Below are 12,530 nucleotides of genomic sequence, written 5' to 3' on the forward strand. Positions count from 1 at the left end.
CATGTTCATGTGTGGTCAGTGTAGGTGTCTATTTAAATATGTATTCATCCTGCTGTTCTTCACCAGTTGAAGCCATTCATGGTTTAGGACGACACACATGTTCATCCTGCCATTATTCACCAACTGAAGCTATGGCATGGTTCAGGATGGCACGCGTGTTCATCCTGCTGTTCCTTACCAACTGAAGCCATGGCATGGTTCAAAATGACATGATATGGTTCTCAGACTCATTGTCTCACTCCTTTGCAGCTAGGATTGAGCTTGAACCATGGGAATAGCAATCAAGATGGAGGCAGAAGACTGGTTATACTTCTTAGGAATTCCATGTTTCTTAAAAGAAAATGCTTTAAACTGGAGAAATCCTGTCCTTATGATGTGTCATGAGTGCCCTTGAGGAAGATAAAAACTGATACGCCAACTACAGTAGCAGAAGACAGAAAATCTTGCATCCCAGTGGTATCTCTTAACGGCTAAATCAATACCAGTAGGTACTTAGCTATAAACTTCCTTTTGTGAGAAGGAAAAATAAATCAAATAAATCTTTGTTTCACTTGTAAAAAAAAAGACTGCTAGAGTTGATTTAAATGTCAATCTTAGTTGGTAGTACTCTCATGGTACAGAGATAATCTTCCTTAATCAAACGTCAGAATGCCTTGCTTCTGCTGATGTGTTGCTATAATAGGCTGAATCTCCCAAAGGTGTCAGCTTTGCAAGTGAACAATGCCAGGGATCCTCATTTTTTTGTCTCCTCAGCAAAAAGAACATCAAGTAAAGATGACTCCATTTCAAAACCTGGATTATAGGACTAAAAAGCATGTTCTCAGAAAGTGAAACACAAGTGTCTGAGAAACACTTAAATGTGTTCAAAATCCTCAGCCACCATAGAAATAACATTAGGGAAATAACAAAATTTAGAAATTTTCTCATATTGCTGGTAGAATGAACAAAATAAATAATGGAAATGATGCAGGGAAAGGGCTGCACTTGGTTCTGGTTGGTGTAAGGCAAAACAGATTTAGTTGATATCAAAATCAATGGGGAGATCCTATAAAAGACATATCAGTTTACCACAAGTCCTTCAAAGAAGAATAGCAATCAAATTCCCTTAACATTTTATTTCAGAAATCCACAAGGATGGCTTTGCAGATGCCGCTGTCCCCTCTCACCACTTTCTGCAGCCATGGTTAACCCCACCGTGTTCTTCGACATTGCTGCCAATGGCGAGCCCTTGCGCCGAGTCTCCTTAGAGCTGTTTGCAAAGTTCCAAAGACAGCAGAAAACTTTCGTTCTCTGAGCATTGGAGAGAAAAGATTTGGACATAAGGGTTCTTCCTTTCACAGGATTATTCCAGGATTCATGTGCCAGGGTGTTGACTTCACATGCCATAACGGCACTGGCGGCAGATCCATCTACGGAGAAATATTTGAGAATGAGAACTTCATCCTGAAGCATACAGGTCCTGGCATCTTATCCATGGCAAATGCTGGACCAAACACAAATGGTTCCCAGTTTTTTATGTGCACCACCAAGACTGAGTGGCTGGATGGCAAACATGTGGTCTTTGGGAAGGTGAAAGAAGGCATGAATATTGTGGAAGCCATGGAGCGTTTTGGGTCCAGGAATGGCAAGACCAGAAAGAAGATCGCCATTTCCGACTGTGGACAACTCTAATTCTTTTGACTTGCGGGCTTCTTACCCACCAGATCATTCCTTCTGTAGCTCAGGAGAGCACCACAGCCCCATCTGCTCGCAGTACCCTGTAATCTCGGCTCTCACTGAAGTTCTTTAGGTTCCATATTTTCCTCATTCCCCTTTAAGTATAGCTGGATTGCAGAGTTAAGTTTATGATTATGAATAAAAACTAAGTAAGAACTTAACAAAAAAGAAAAAAAAATCCACAAGGATGAGTCCAGCTAAGAATCTAAGTAATAGTTTAGAGGGTACCTAGAATGTCCTCCCCACACCTTCATCTAGTAACTGAGGAAAGCAGGTGCTGAGATCCACAGCTAAGCACTGGGCTGAACTTCTGGAGTCCAGCCATAGAGAGGGAGGAGTGATATTACAAACAAAGGGCCAAGACTATGATGGGGAAACTCACAGAAACAACTGACCTGAGATAGTGAGACTGAGAGCTGGGTAATCTTCCCGAAACCAACTAGGGCCTCTGAATGTGGGTGACAGTTGTGTGGCTTTAGCAATCTGTGGGACCAGTAACAGTTGAGCTAGTATGCATCCTTGGTGTATGCCCTGGTTCTTGTATCCCATTCCTTATGAAGGGATACCTTGTTCAGCCTTGATACAGGGGGGAGAGCCTCCGTCCTGCCTCAAGTGAAGTGACAGACTTTGTTGACTCCCCATGGATGGCCTCACCCACTCTGAAAAGTTGATGGGGAAAATGGAAGGATGAGAGGGAGAGTGAACTGTGATTAGAATATAAAATAAGATTATTTTTAAAATAAAATATAAAAAGAATTCAACTCCAGTCATACTTTGGAGGGAAGCACATTTCCTAACTGAAGCATCCCAGTGCCCTTGTGGGTTTGAATTTTAATTCGTAATGATACAAATAATGTAGAATGTAAAGAATCACTTCCAAATATGTTATATATAGCCAGTGTTAACTTAATTTGCATCAAAGAACACACATACACAGAAAGAGAGAGAGAGAGATAGAGAGGAAGAAAGGGAGAGAGTCATGCATTCATGTATGTGTGCATACATTTGTGCACATATGTACAGGTTTGGTTTAACATAGAGAATTTTGTGAATATAATAAATCATATAATGTACTTAAGGTAACAAAGCATGTGATTAACTCAATAGATGAAGAAAATGCCTTTGATAAAATCCATCACCCTTTCAAGATAACATTCCCAGAGAGAGTAGGAAAGGAAGAAATATACTTCAAAATATTAAAAGCTATATCTGAGAAACATACTGTCAACAGCATCATTTATGCAGAAAACTAGCAAGGAAACCCACTGAAATCTTCAAGAAGACAAGCTGCCCATTTTCCCCATTCCACTACAATGAAGTGTTGGATGCCTTACTGTGAGCAATACAGAAAGCGAAGGAAATTATAATCACACACTTATGAAAAGATGAATTTATATAATCGCCAGTTTCAGATGACATGGTAACACATTTCTAAATTGTACCAGAACACATGTAGTAGAGTCAACAAAGTCAGCAGCATTATAAGGAAAGAATCATTTTACAAAAATCAACACCCTTCCTATATACCAACAGCAAAATCACCTTAGAAAGATGTCATAGACAGAATTCCATTTTCAATAGCATGAAAAGAGAAACAATTGTGGGTTATGCATAAACAACAAGAAGAAGCTAAATTTCTAATGTCAGGAGAAAGTTTAAGAAGAAATCCTATAAAATGAAAAGGAATTTAATAATCATAGAATGATTATATTAATATTGTGTAAGTGATAATCTTGCAAGATAAACCTAGCTAACTACTCAGGACTAGTGATGTGATGTATGGTGAAATAACTGCTACTTTCTTAATCCGGTATAGCCCCTAACAATAGCAGCAGCCAAAGAGCAAAACCAACAAAATACACACACACACACACACACACACACACACACACAGAAAAAAATTATGTGCTTATACCTACAGAAAATTACATTCTTCACCTCTTATGAAAAACAAAATTCTTCTGTTTTCAAAACATTGGACCATTATAGAAAAACCACAATCAATCAGAAGGCAAATATAAGGAGCCTAGTTCCAATGGATATTTGTAAAACGTTCCCATACCTAAGGTTCAGGTATGAGAGGTGTATGAAAGGGCATAAAGATAGAAGGATCTAGAGGACCATGATGTTTGGTCTGAGATTCTATATCCTATCAGTATCAGAAGCCACCCCCACAAAGTGTCATCTATATGACTGCCTCAACAGTAACAGAACAAGGAAGACAACACTATGGATGCCAAAGTAGATACTGGGGAAATATCACGAGGCCTCAGCCCTACAGATATCTCACACATGCAACTAATGAACATGAAGACTTGGAGATGATATCTTTCCATGGAGGAGTAGAGTAATTGGTTATTCAATACCAAATGGTCAGCTTGTAAACACATAATTAACATTTTACAGACCGAGCAGGCCATCTTTATCTATTTGGAAAACATAGGAAAAAACAGACAAAAATATGTTAGTATGAACAATTCCTGCAAAAGATCTATAAATATGGAAGAGAGTACAAAGAGCATATGGTGATGTAATTCTATCATAATCTTAAAATGTAGACAGAATAATAAAACTTGCAATCTGGTATAGGTACAAAAATAGATGTATACACCAATAGAATCAAGTAGAAAACCCATATTCAAGTTGTTATGATTGTTCATCACTTTAAAAGACAAGCCACACCCACTTTTTGCAGCACCTCCTTTTCTCGCCATCTTGGCTTCTTGCTCTGTTCCCTTTCCAGCTCCCTTTTCTTTCTCTCTCTGTTCTCTTTTCTCTCTTCCATTTCTCTCCCTCTCTTTTCTCTTACTTCTCTTTTCCCCCTTTTCCTTCCCATTCCGTAATGAATATCCGATTCTATTCTGTACAATGTGTCTGTGCCTCCTACCCGCCACCTGCTCACACAACCAGGCTAGCCAGGACCAACCCGTCACTGCATGGCTGGGCCCTGCCTGGGGCTGGCGACTATCACGACCTGCTGCCTGATGCGCACTGCTCGGGACCTGCAGCAAAAATCATAGCACACATAACTCGTTACTATAGCAATATTGACCTTAAGAAATGTCAAAACACCAAAGAAGCAAAAAAATATAAAATGGTGATGTGGGAGTGTCATATATCAATCTCTTGATTTCATTGGTTAAGCAATAAAGAAACTGCTTGGCCCTCATAGGTTAAAACATAGGTGGGAGGAGTAAACAGAACAGAATGCTGGGAGAAAGAAGCTGGATCAGGGTGTCGCCATTGTTCTCCCACTCCAGACAGATGCAGGTTAAGATCTTTCGTGGTAATCGCACCTCTTGGTGCTACATAGATTATTAGAAATTGGTTAAGAGGCTGAAACTAATGGGCCAGGCAGTGTTTAAAAGAATACAGTTTCCATGTAATTATTTCAGGGCATAAGCTAGCTAATGCGGGCAGCCGGGTGCCGGGAACACAGCCTTGCCACTCGTACTACAACAAAATGGAAAAAAGAAAGCATATTTAACAAATTGTGCTGGCATAACTGTATGTCAACATGTACAAGAATAAGAATAGACCCATATCTATCACCATGCACAAAACTCAAGTCCAATTGGATAAAAGACCTCAACATAAAGCCAGCAACACTGAACCTTATAGAAGAGAAAGTAGGAAGTACATTTGAACACATTGGCACAGGACACCACTTCCTAAATATAAGCACAGCAGCACAGACACTGAGAGAAACAATTAAGAAATGGTACCTACTGAAACTGAAAAGCTTTTGTAAAGCAAAGGACACAGTCAACAAGACAAAATGACAGCCTACAGAACGGGAAAAATCTTCACTAACCCCACATCAGACAGAGTTCTGATCTCCAAAATATACAAAGAACTCTAGAAATTGGTCATCAAAAGAACAAATAATCCAATAAAAATGGAGTACAGACTTAAACAGAGAACTCTAAACAGAAGAATCAAGAAATGGCTGAAAGGCAGTTAAAGAAATGTTCAACATCCTTAGTTAATGATGCCTGTATTTATTTCCAGTGGACATCTAATGATTTTTGTACTATTACTTATACAGTCAACTTATGCTGGAGAGGTTGTGGGGAAAAGGGAACACTTCTGCATTGCTGGTGGGAATGCACGCTGGTACAGCCTCTTTGGATGTCAGTGTGGCAATTTCTCAGAAAATTGGGAAACAGCCTTCCTCAAGACCCAATAATAGCACTATTGGGTATATTTACAAAGGATACTCAATCATGCCACAAGGACATGTGCTCAACTATGTTCATAGCAGCATTGTTTGTCAGAGCCAGAACCTGGAATCAACCTAAATGTCCTTCGATGGTCGGGGTCTGATGGAGGAAGGTCATTGGCTAATAAAGGAACTGCCTTGGCCCATTTTATTGGTTAGAAGATAGGTGGGAGGAGTAAACAGAACAGAACGCTGGGAGGAAGAGGAAGTGAGCTCAGACTCCACAGCTCTCCTCTCAGGAGCAGACACCACAGAGAGACGCCATGCTCCTGGCTCCTGGGCAGATGCACGCTATGAAGCTCCGACCCAGGATGGACATAGGCTAGAATCTTCCCAGCAAGTGCACCTAGGGGCGCAACATAGATGATTAGAAATGGGCTAATTTAATATGTGAGAATTAGCCTAGAAGAGGCTAGATAGAAATGGGCCAAGAAGTGATTAAAAGAATACAGTTTCCGTGTAATTATTTTGGGTTAAGCTAGCCGTGGGGGCGGCCGGGTGCCGGGGACGCAGCCCCGTCACTCTTATTACTACAGGGGTCCTGTGTTAGCCCGGACCATAAATTATTTCTCTTGACCAGACCCCAACATAAAATATCTTTGCCTCTCTGGACTGGCATGGAGGCATGGGAATACAACCCCCATGGCTTTAATGGGAGGAGGATTCTCAGTGGTCCCTCATGAAGTCTTGAGTTCAGATCCTGAAGAATTCCTCCTGCTTTATTGTCCAGTCTTTTTACCAAAATGTAAACTGAAGGGTAAATACATTAGCATTCTGTATCCTAGGTAACCAGGCTTTTAGTCACGTCCACATCTACCTATCTGCTCTGTTTGCTACCTGGCACGTGGGCTTAAATCAGCATCTCTATCAGGCATCCTCCAAATTACAAATAAACAACATCCTGACCTTTTGTTAGGTTAGCACCAGCCTGTCTGGAAGGTAACTTGACCACTTTAAATACTGACTATGACTTTATAGCCTGGCTGCCATACCATATAGTAATAGGGGCCTACACTCGACCAAAGAATGGATAAGGAAAATGTGGTACATTTACACAGTGGAGTACTACACAGCAGAAAAAAAATAATGACATCTTGACTTTTACAGGAAAATGGATCCACTTAGAAAACATCATTTTGAGTGAGGTAACTCAGACACAGAAAGACAATTATCACATGTACTCAGTCATAAGTGCTTTTTAAACATAAAGCATAGAAAAATAGCCCACAAAATACAATCCCAGAGAACGTAGACAACAATGAGGACACCGAGAGACATACATAGATCTAAGCTATATTGGAAATAGAAAAAGACAAGATCTCCTTAGTAAATTAGGAGCATGGGGACCTTGGAAGAGGGTTGAAGGGGAGGGGAGAGGCAGGGAAGGGAGTAGAGAAAAATGTAGAGCTCAAGAAAAATCAATAAAAACGAAAAGGGAAAACACCTACACTGGAGAAAAGGCTGCATCTTCAAGGAATTCCGCTGAGAAAACTGGGAATCTACTTGCAGTACAATGAAATTGAATCCAATCTAACACTTTGCACAAAAATTATATACATGAGGATCAAGACCACAATCTGAATCCTGAAACAGTAGAAACACTAGAAGAAAACATAGGCAAAAAAAAAAAAGAAAGAAAAGATAGGCAATATCTTACAAGTTGTAGGTGTTGGTCAGGATTTTCCAAACAGGATACCATTTGCCAAAGAATGGAGGCAAATTATTGGCAACTGTACCCTCACAAAACTGAAAGTCTTCCATACTGCCATGAAAACAATGTAGGATGTGGAGGATAGTATCACTAGAACAGGAGAGATTTATGGGCAAAGATATTTCTAACACATTCTTTTTTTCTGTCAGTATTGATTTTGACCATCATGTCAAGGAAGTCTGTAGGAAAGTTATTAAGAAACAGTAGTAAATGAGTGATCTATTTGGTTTGAAAAGGTCAACAAACAGAAAAGTGTATCATCAATTTGAATTAAGAATGTAAGTGGATTTCTTCACTTACTTTGATTCACTGATAACAGGAAAAAAACCACATGAACACTAAAAGTGAATTAACTTTCTCCTAATACTTTTCCAATAGTCAGCCATTTTTAAGAAATATTCTTATATGAATTGCATAATCTATGCTTTTCTAAATTTGAAGAGAAGCATGTATTTGGATGTGAATGATGATCCAATCTCTAAAACACAAGTCATAACCATATCTTCATATATTTCCGTGTGAGCAAGTATAAATAAATTGTAGCAATGTTTAGTTAACCAGTTTAAATTAATGTAATGAAGCATATATTACGTTTTTATTATTGCTTACATTATTTCAAAATATTAAGAATCCAAACATTATAGAAAATATTAAATCCAGAGCCTACAGCCTCCACAACAGCAGGCCTGAGTCAGTGACTTCCAATTGAGCAGGACTGAGGCAGCAACCTCCACAGGAGCAGGTACAAGGGAGCAACCACTGAGAGAGCAGGACCAGCCAGAGACCTCTGCATGACTGGGCACAAGTCAGGGACCTCTGAGTTAGCAGGCCTAAGACAGGGACATCTGTGGGAATAGATTTGAGCCAGCAACCTCCATCAGAACAGGACTGATCCAGTATCCTCCACCAGAGCAGGCCTGACACAATGACTTTCACAGAAGCAGGTACAAGAGAGCAGCTACTGAGGAATCAGGCCAACATCAGAGACTTCTGCGGGATTTGACACAAGCCATGGACCCTGAGGGAGCAGACCCAAGTCAGTGTCCTCCTTGGAAGTAGGCCCAAGCCAGGGACATCGGAGGAACAGGTCTGAGCCAGTGACCACCGCTGGAGCAGGGCCAAGGAAGCGATCTCCACAGGAGCAGGTGAAAGGGAGTCACAGGCCCAAGTCAGAGACCTCTGTGGACTGGGCTTGAGTCAGCGAGAACCTGCCTGGGAGCAGGCCTGAGCTAGCAACCTCTACAGGAGCTGGCTTGAGCTAGCAACCTCTGTTAGAGCAGGCCCAAGGCAGCAACCTCAGTGGGAGCAGCCCCAAGCAAGCAATCTCCATTGCAACAGCCCAAATGACCCTCAGGATTTCAGAGTGACTTCCAGGAAGGCTGGGCAAATTCTGGGAACACCAACTGACCTCTGGGGGTCTGGAATCATGGCACTGACTGTACCATGAGGAGCTACCACCTGAGCATTTGATCTACTGACACTTGAAAGATTGATCACCAGAGAAACAGCCCAGTTACATCAATCAGGAAAAGATGAATAGACAACACTCAACACCACAAAGAACAACACAATACCAACAAAAACTACTGGCCTTATAACAGCAAGACGAACACACAAATGTCGATGAAGCAGAAGAAAACATCCTAAAATATAACTGTAGAAGAATGTTTTCAGCCCTTAAAGAAGAATTGAGAAATTCCCTCAAAGAAACAGAGGAAAAGAAAAACAAATAATTGGAAGAAATCAACAAATCTCTTAAAGAAAACCAAGAAAAAAGTAATCAAAGAGATGAAACAAATGATTCAAGACTTGAAAATGGAAATAGAAAAGATAAGGAAAACACAATCCCAGGCAATTATAAAAATGAAAATTATGAGAAAATGATCAGGAACCACAAATGGAAACATAAACAGCAGAATACAAGAAATGGAAGAGAGAATCTCAAGCACTGAATGCATTATAGAAGAAATAGACTCATTGATCAAAGTAAACATTAAATCTTACAAAAGCTTAACATGAAATATGAGACACCATGAAAAGACCAAACTTAAGAATAATAGGGATAGAAGAAGGAGAAGTCCAACTGAAAATCACAGAAAATGTATTCAACAAAATCATAGAAGAAAATTTTCCCAGCCCAAAGAAAGATATGCCTATGAAAGTACAAGAAGCATATAGATCACCAAATAGACTAGATATAAAAAGAATCCCCTACACATCATAATCAAAACACTAAGCATGCAGAATAAAGGAAGAATATTAAGAGCTGCAAAGGAAAAGGCCAAGTAACATATGAAGGCAGACCTATCACAATTTCATCTGATTTCTCAATGAAAGCCAGTATGTCCTGGTCAGGAGTTAAGAGACAGGTATTAAGAGACCATGTATGCCATCCCGGACTACTATGTCCAGGAAAATTTATAATCAACATACACAGACAATACAAGATAGTCCATGAAAGAACCAAATTTAACCATTACCTAGCCACAAACCCATCACTACACAAAATAGTAGAAGGAAAACTCCAACCCAAGGAAGTTAGCTACAACCACAAAACACAGTCAATAGATGATCTCACTAAAACAAACCCCAAAGAAGGGGAAAACACACACAATAACATTGCCAACAATGAAAATTTTTAAAAAAAAGTAACTAGCAATCACTGGTCATTAATATCCCACAATATATATGGATTCAACTCACTTATAAAAAGACACAGGTTAGCAGATTGGATATGAAAAGACAATCCATCCTTCTACGGCATACAAGAAACCCACCTCAACCTCAAAGACAGACATTGCCTCAGAATAAAGTATTTGGAAAAAAATTCCAATAAAATGGAAATAAGGAACAATCTGATGTAGCTATTCTAATATCTAACAAAATAAACCTCAGACTAAAATAAACCAAAAGAGACAAAGAAGAACATTTCATATTAGTTACGGGAAAAGAATCCATCAAGAGGAAATCCGAATACTAAACATCTATGCCCCAAATATGAGGGCACCCTCATATGTAAAAGAAACAGTACTAAGGTGTAAGTCACACAACAAAACCAACACACTAAAGTGAGAGACTTTGACACCCCATTCCAGCACTGGACAGGTCTGTCAGAAAGAAAATTAACACAGAAATAAGGGAACAAACATGTTAGAACTCAAATGGACTTAGCAGATACCTATAGAACATTCCACTCAAACATACAATAATATACCTTCTTCTCAGAAACTAATGAAACCTTCTCAAAAATTGACCACATACTAGGTCAGACAAAGCAGACCTCACGAGATAAAAAAAAATATTGGAATAATCCCATGTATCTTATAAGATGAAGATTACTTAAAATTAGAATTCAACAGCAACGCTGGATTAAAAAATCTGGCAAACACACAGAAATTAAACAATGCTCACGTGAATCGTCAATGGGTCAAGGAAAAAATTAAGGAAGAAATTAAATACTTCCTAAAATTCATTGAAAGTCACCAAACAACATATTAAAATTTATGGGACACAATGAAAGCAGTGTTACGTGGAAAGTTCATAACACTAAATGCCTACACGAAGAAGCAGAAAAAATCCCACAGAAGTAAGTTAACAGGACACCTGAAAGCTCTTGAACAAAAAGAAACAAACTATCCCAAGAGGACTAGTTGGCAGGAAATAATCAAATTGAGAGCTGAAATCAAAAAATAGAAACAAAAGAAACAAAACAAATAATCAATGAGACAAAGTGTTGGTCCTAACAGAAAATCAACAAAATAGACAAAACTTTATCCAAACTATCCAAAAGGTATAGAGAGAATATCCAAATTAATAAAATCAGAAAGGAAAATGGGGACATAATATCAGACATGGTGGAAATCCAGAGAATCATAAGGTCATACTTTGAAAACATGTACTGCCCCAAATTGGAAAACAAAAGGTAATGGACAAATTTCTGGATAAATATCACTTACCAAAGTTAAATCAAGGTCAGACAAGCACATTAAATAGACCTATAATTGCTAAAGAAATAGAAACAGTCATCAAAGTTCTCCCAACCAAAAACAGCACAGGGTTGGATTGTTTCAGTGCAGATATCAACAAGTTTGCCAAAAAAAACTAATACCAACACTCTCATATTGTTCCACACAATGAAAACAGAAGTAATATTGCCAAACTCTTTTCTAAGGCTATGACTACTCTGAAACCGAAAACGACACCAGGACATTACTAAGAAAGAAAATTACAGAGCAGTCTCACTCATGAACATTGATGCAAAAATACTCAATAAAATACTGGCAAAACAAGACAAAGAACACATCAGAAAAATTATTCACCCATGATCAAGTAGGCTTCATCCCAGAAAAGCAGGGATGGGTCAACATATGAAAATCTGTCAATGTAATCCAACATGTAAACAAACTGAATAAAAACCACATGATCATCTCATTAGATGCTGAAAAAGCCTTCCACAAAATTCAACATCCCTTCATGAAAAAGGTCTTGGAGAGAACAGGATACAAGGAATATACCGAAAAATAATAAATAAATAAATAAATAATAAGTAATATACATCAATCCAACAGCCAACACAAACTAAATAGAGAGATACTCAAAATGATATCATTGAAATCAGAAACAAGACAATGTTGTCTTCTCTCTTCATATCTATTCAAGAGGTTCTGACTAGAACAATAAGACAACAAAAGATCAAGAGGATACAAATCAGAAAAGCAGTAGTCAAACTCTCACTATTTACTAATGATAGGATAGTCTACATAAGGGACTCAAGAATTCTACCAAGAACCTTCTACAACTCATAAACACCTTCAGCAATGCAGCAGGATACAAGATTAAGTTAAAAAATATCAGTAGTCCTAATTTACACAGAAGATAAAT

The 12,530-nt window shown here is 38.8% G+C and overlaps 1 pseudogene; it reads left to right on the top strand.

The window, feature by feature from the left end:
* Nucleotides 1-1,180: 1,180 nt before the first annotated feature.
* LOC121444879 lies at nt 1,181-1,866 on the top strand (annotated as a pseudogene).
* Nucleotides 1,867-12,530: the final 10,664 nt, after the last annotated feature.

Source organism: Microtus oregoni, unplaced genomic scaffold (genome assembly GCF_018167655.1).
Source record: "Microtus oregoni isolate MIOR12 unplaced genomic scaffold, Mior012 000145F_ref0000173, whole genome shotgun sequence".
Classification (NCBI taxonomy): domain Eukaryota; kingdom Metazoa; phylum Chordata; class Mammalia; order Rodentia; family Cricetidae; genus Microtus; species Microtus oregoni.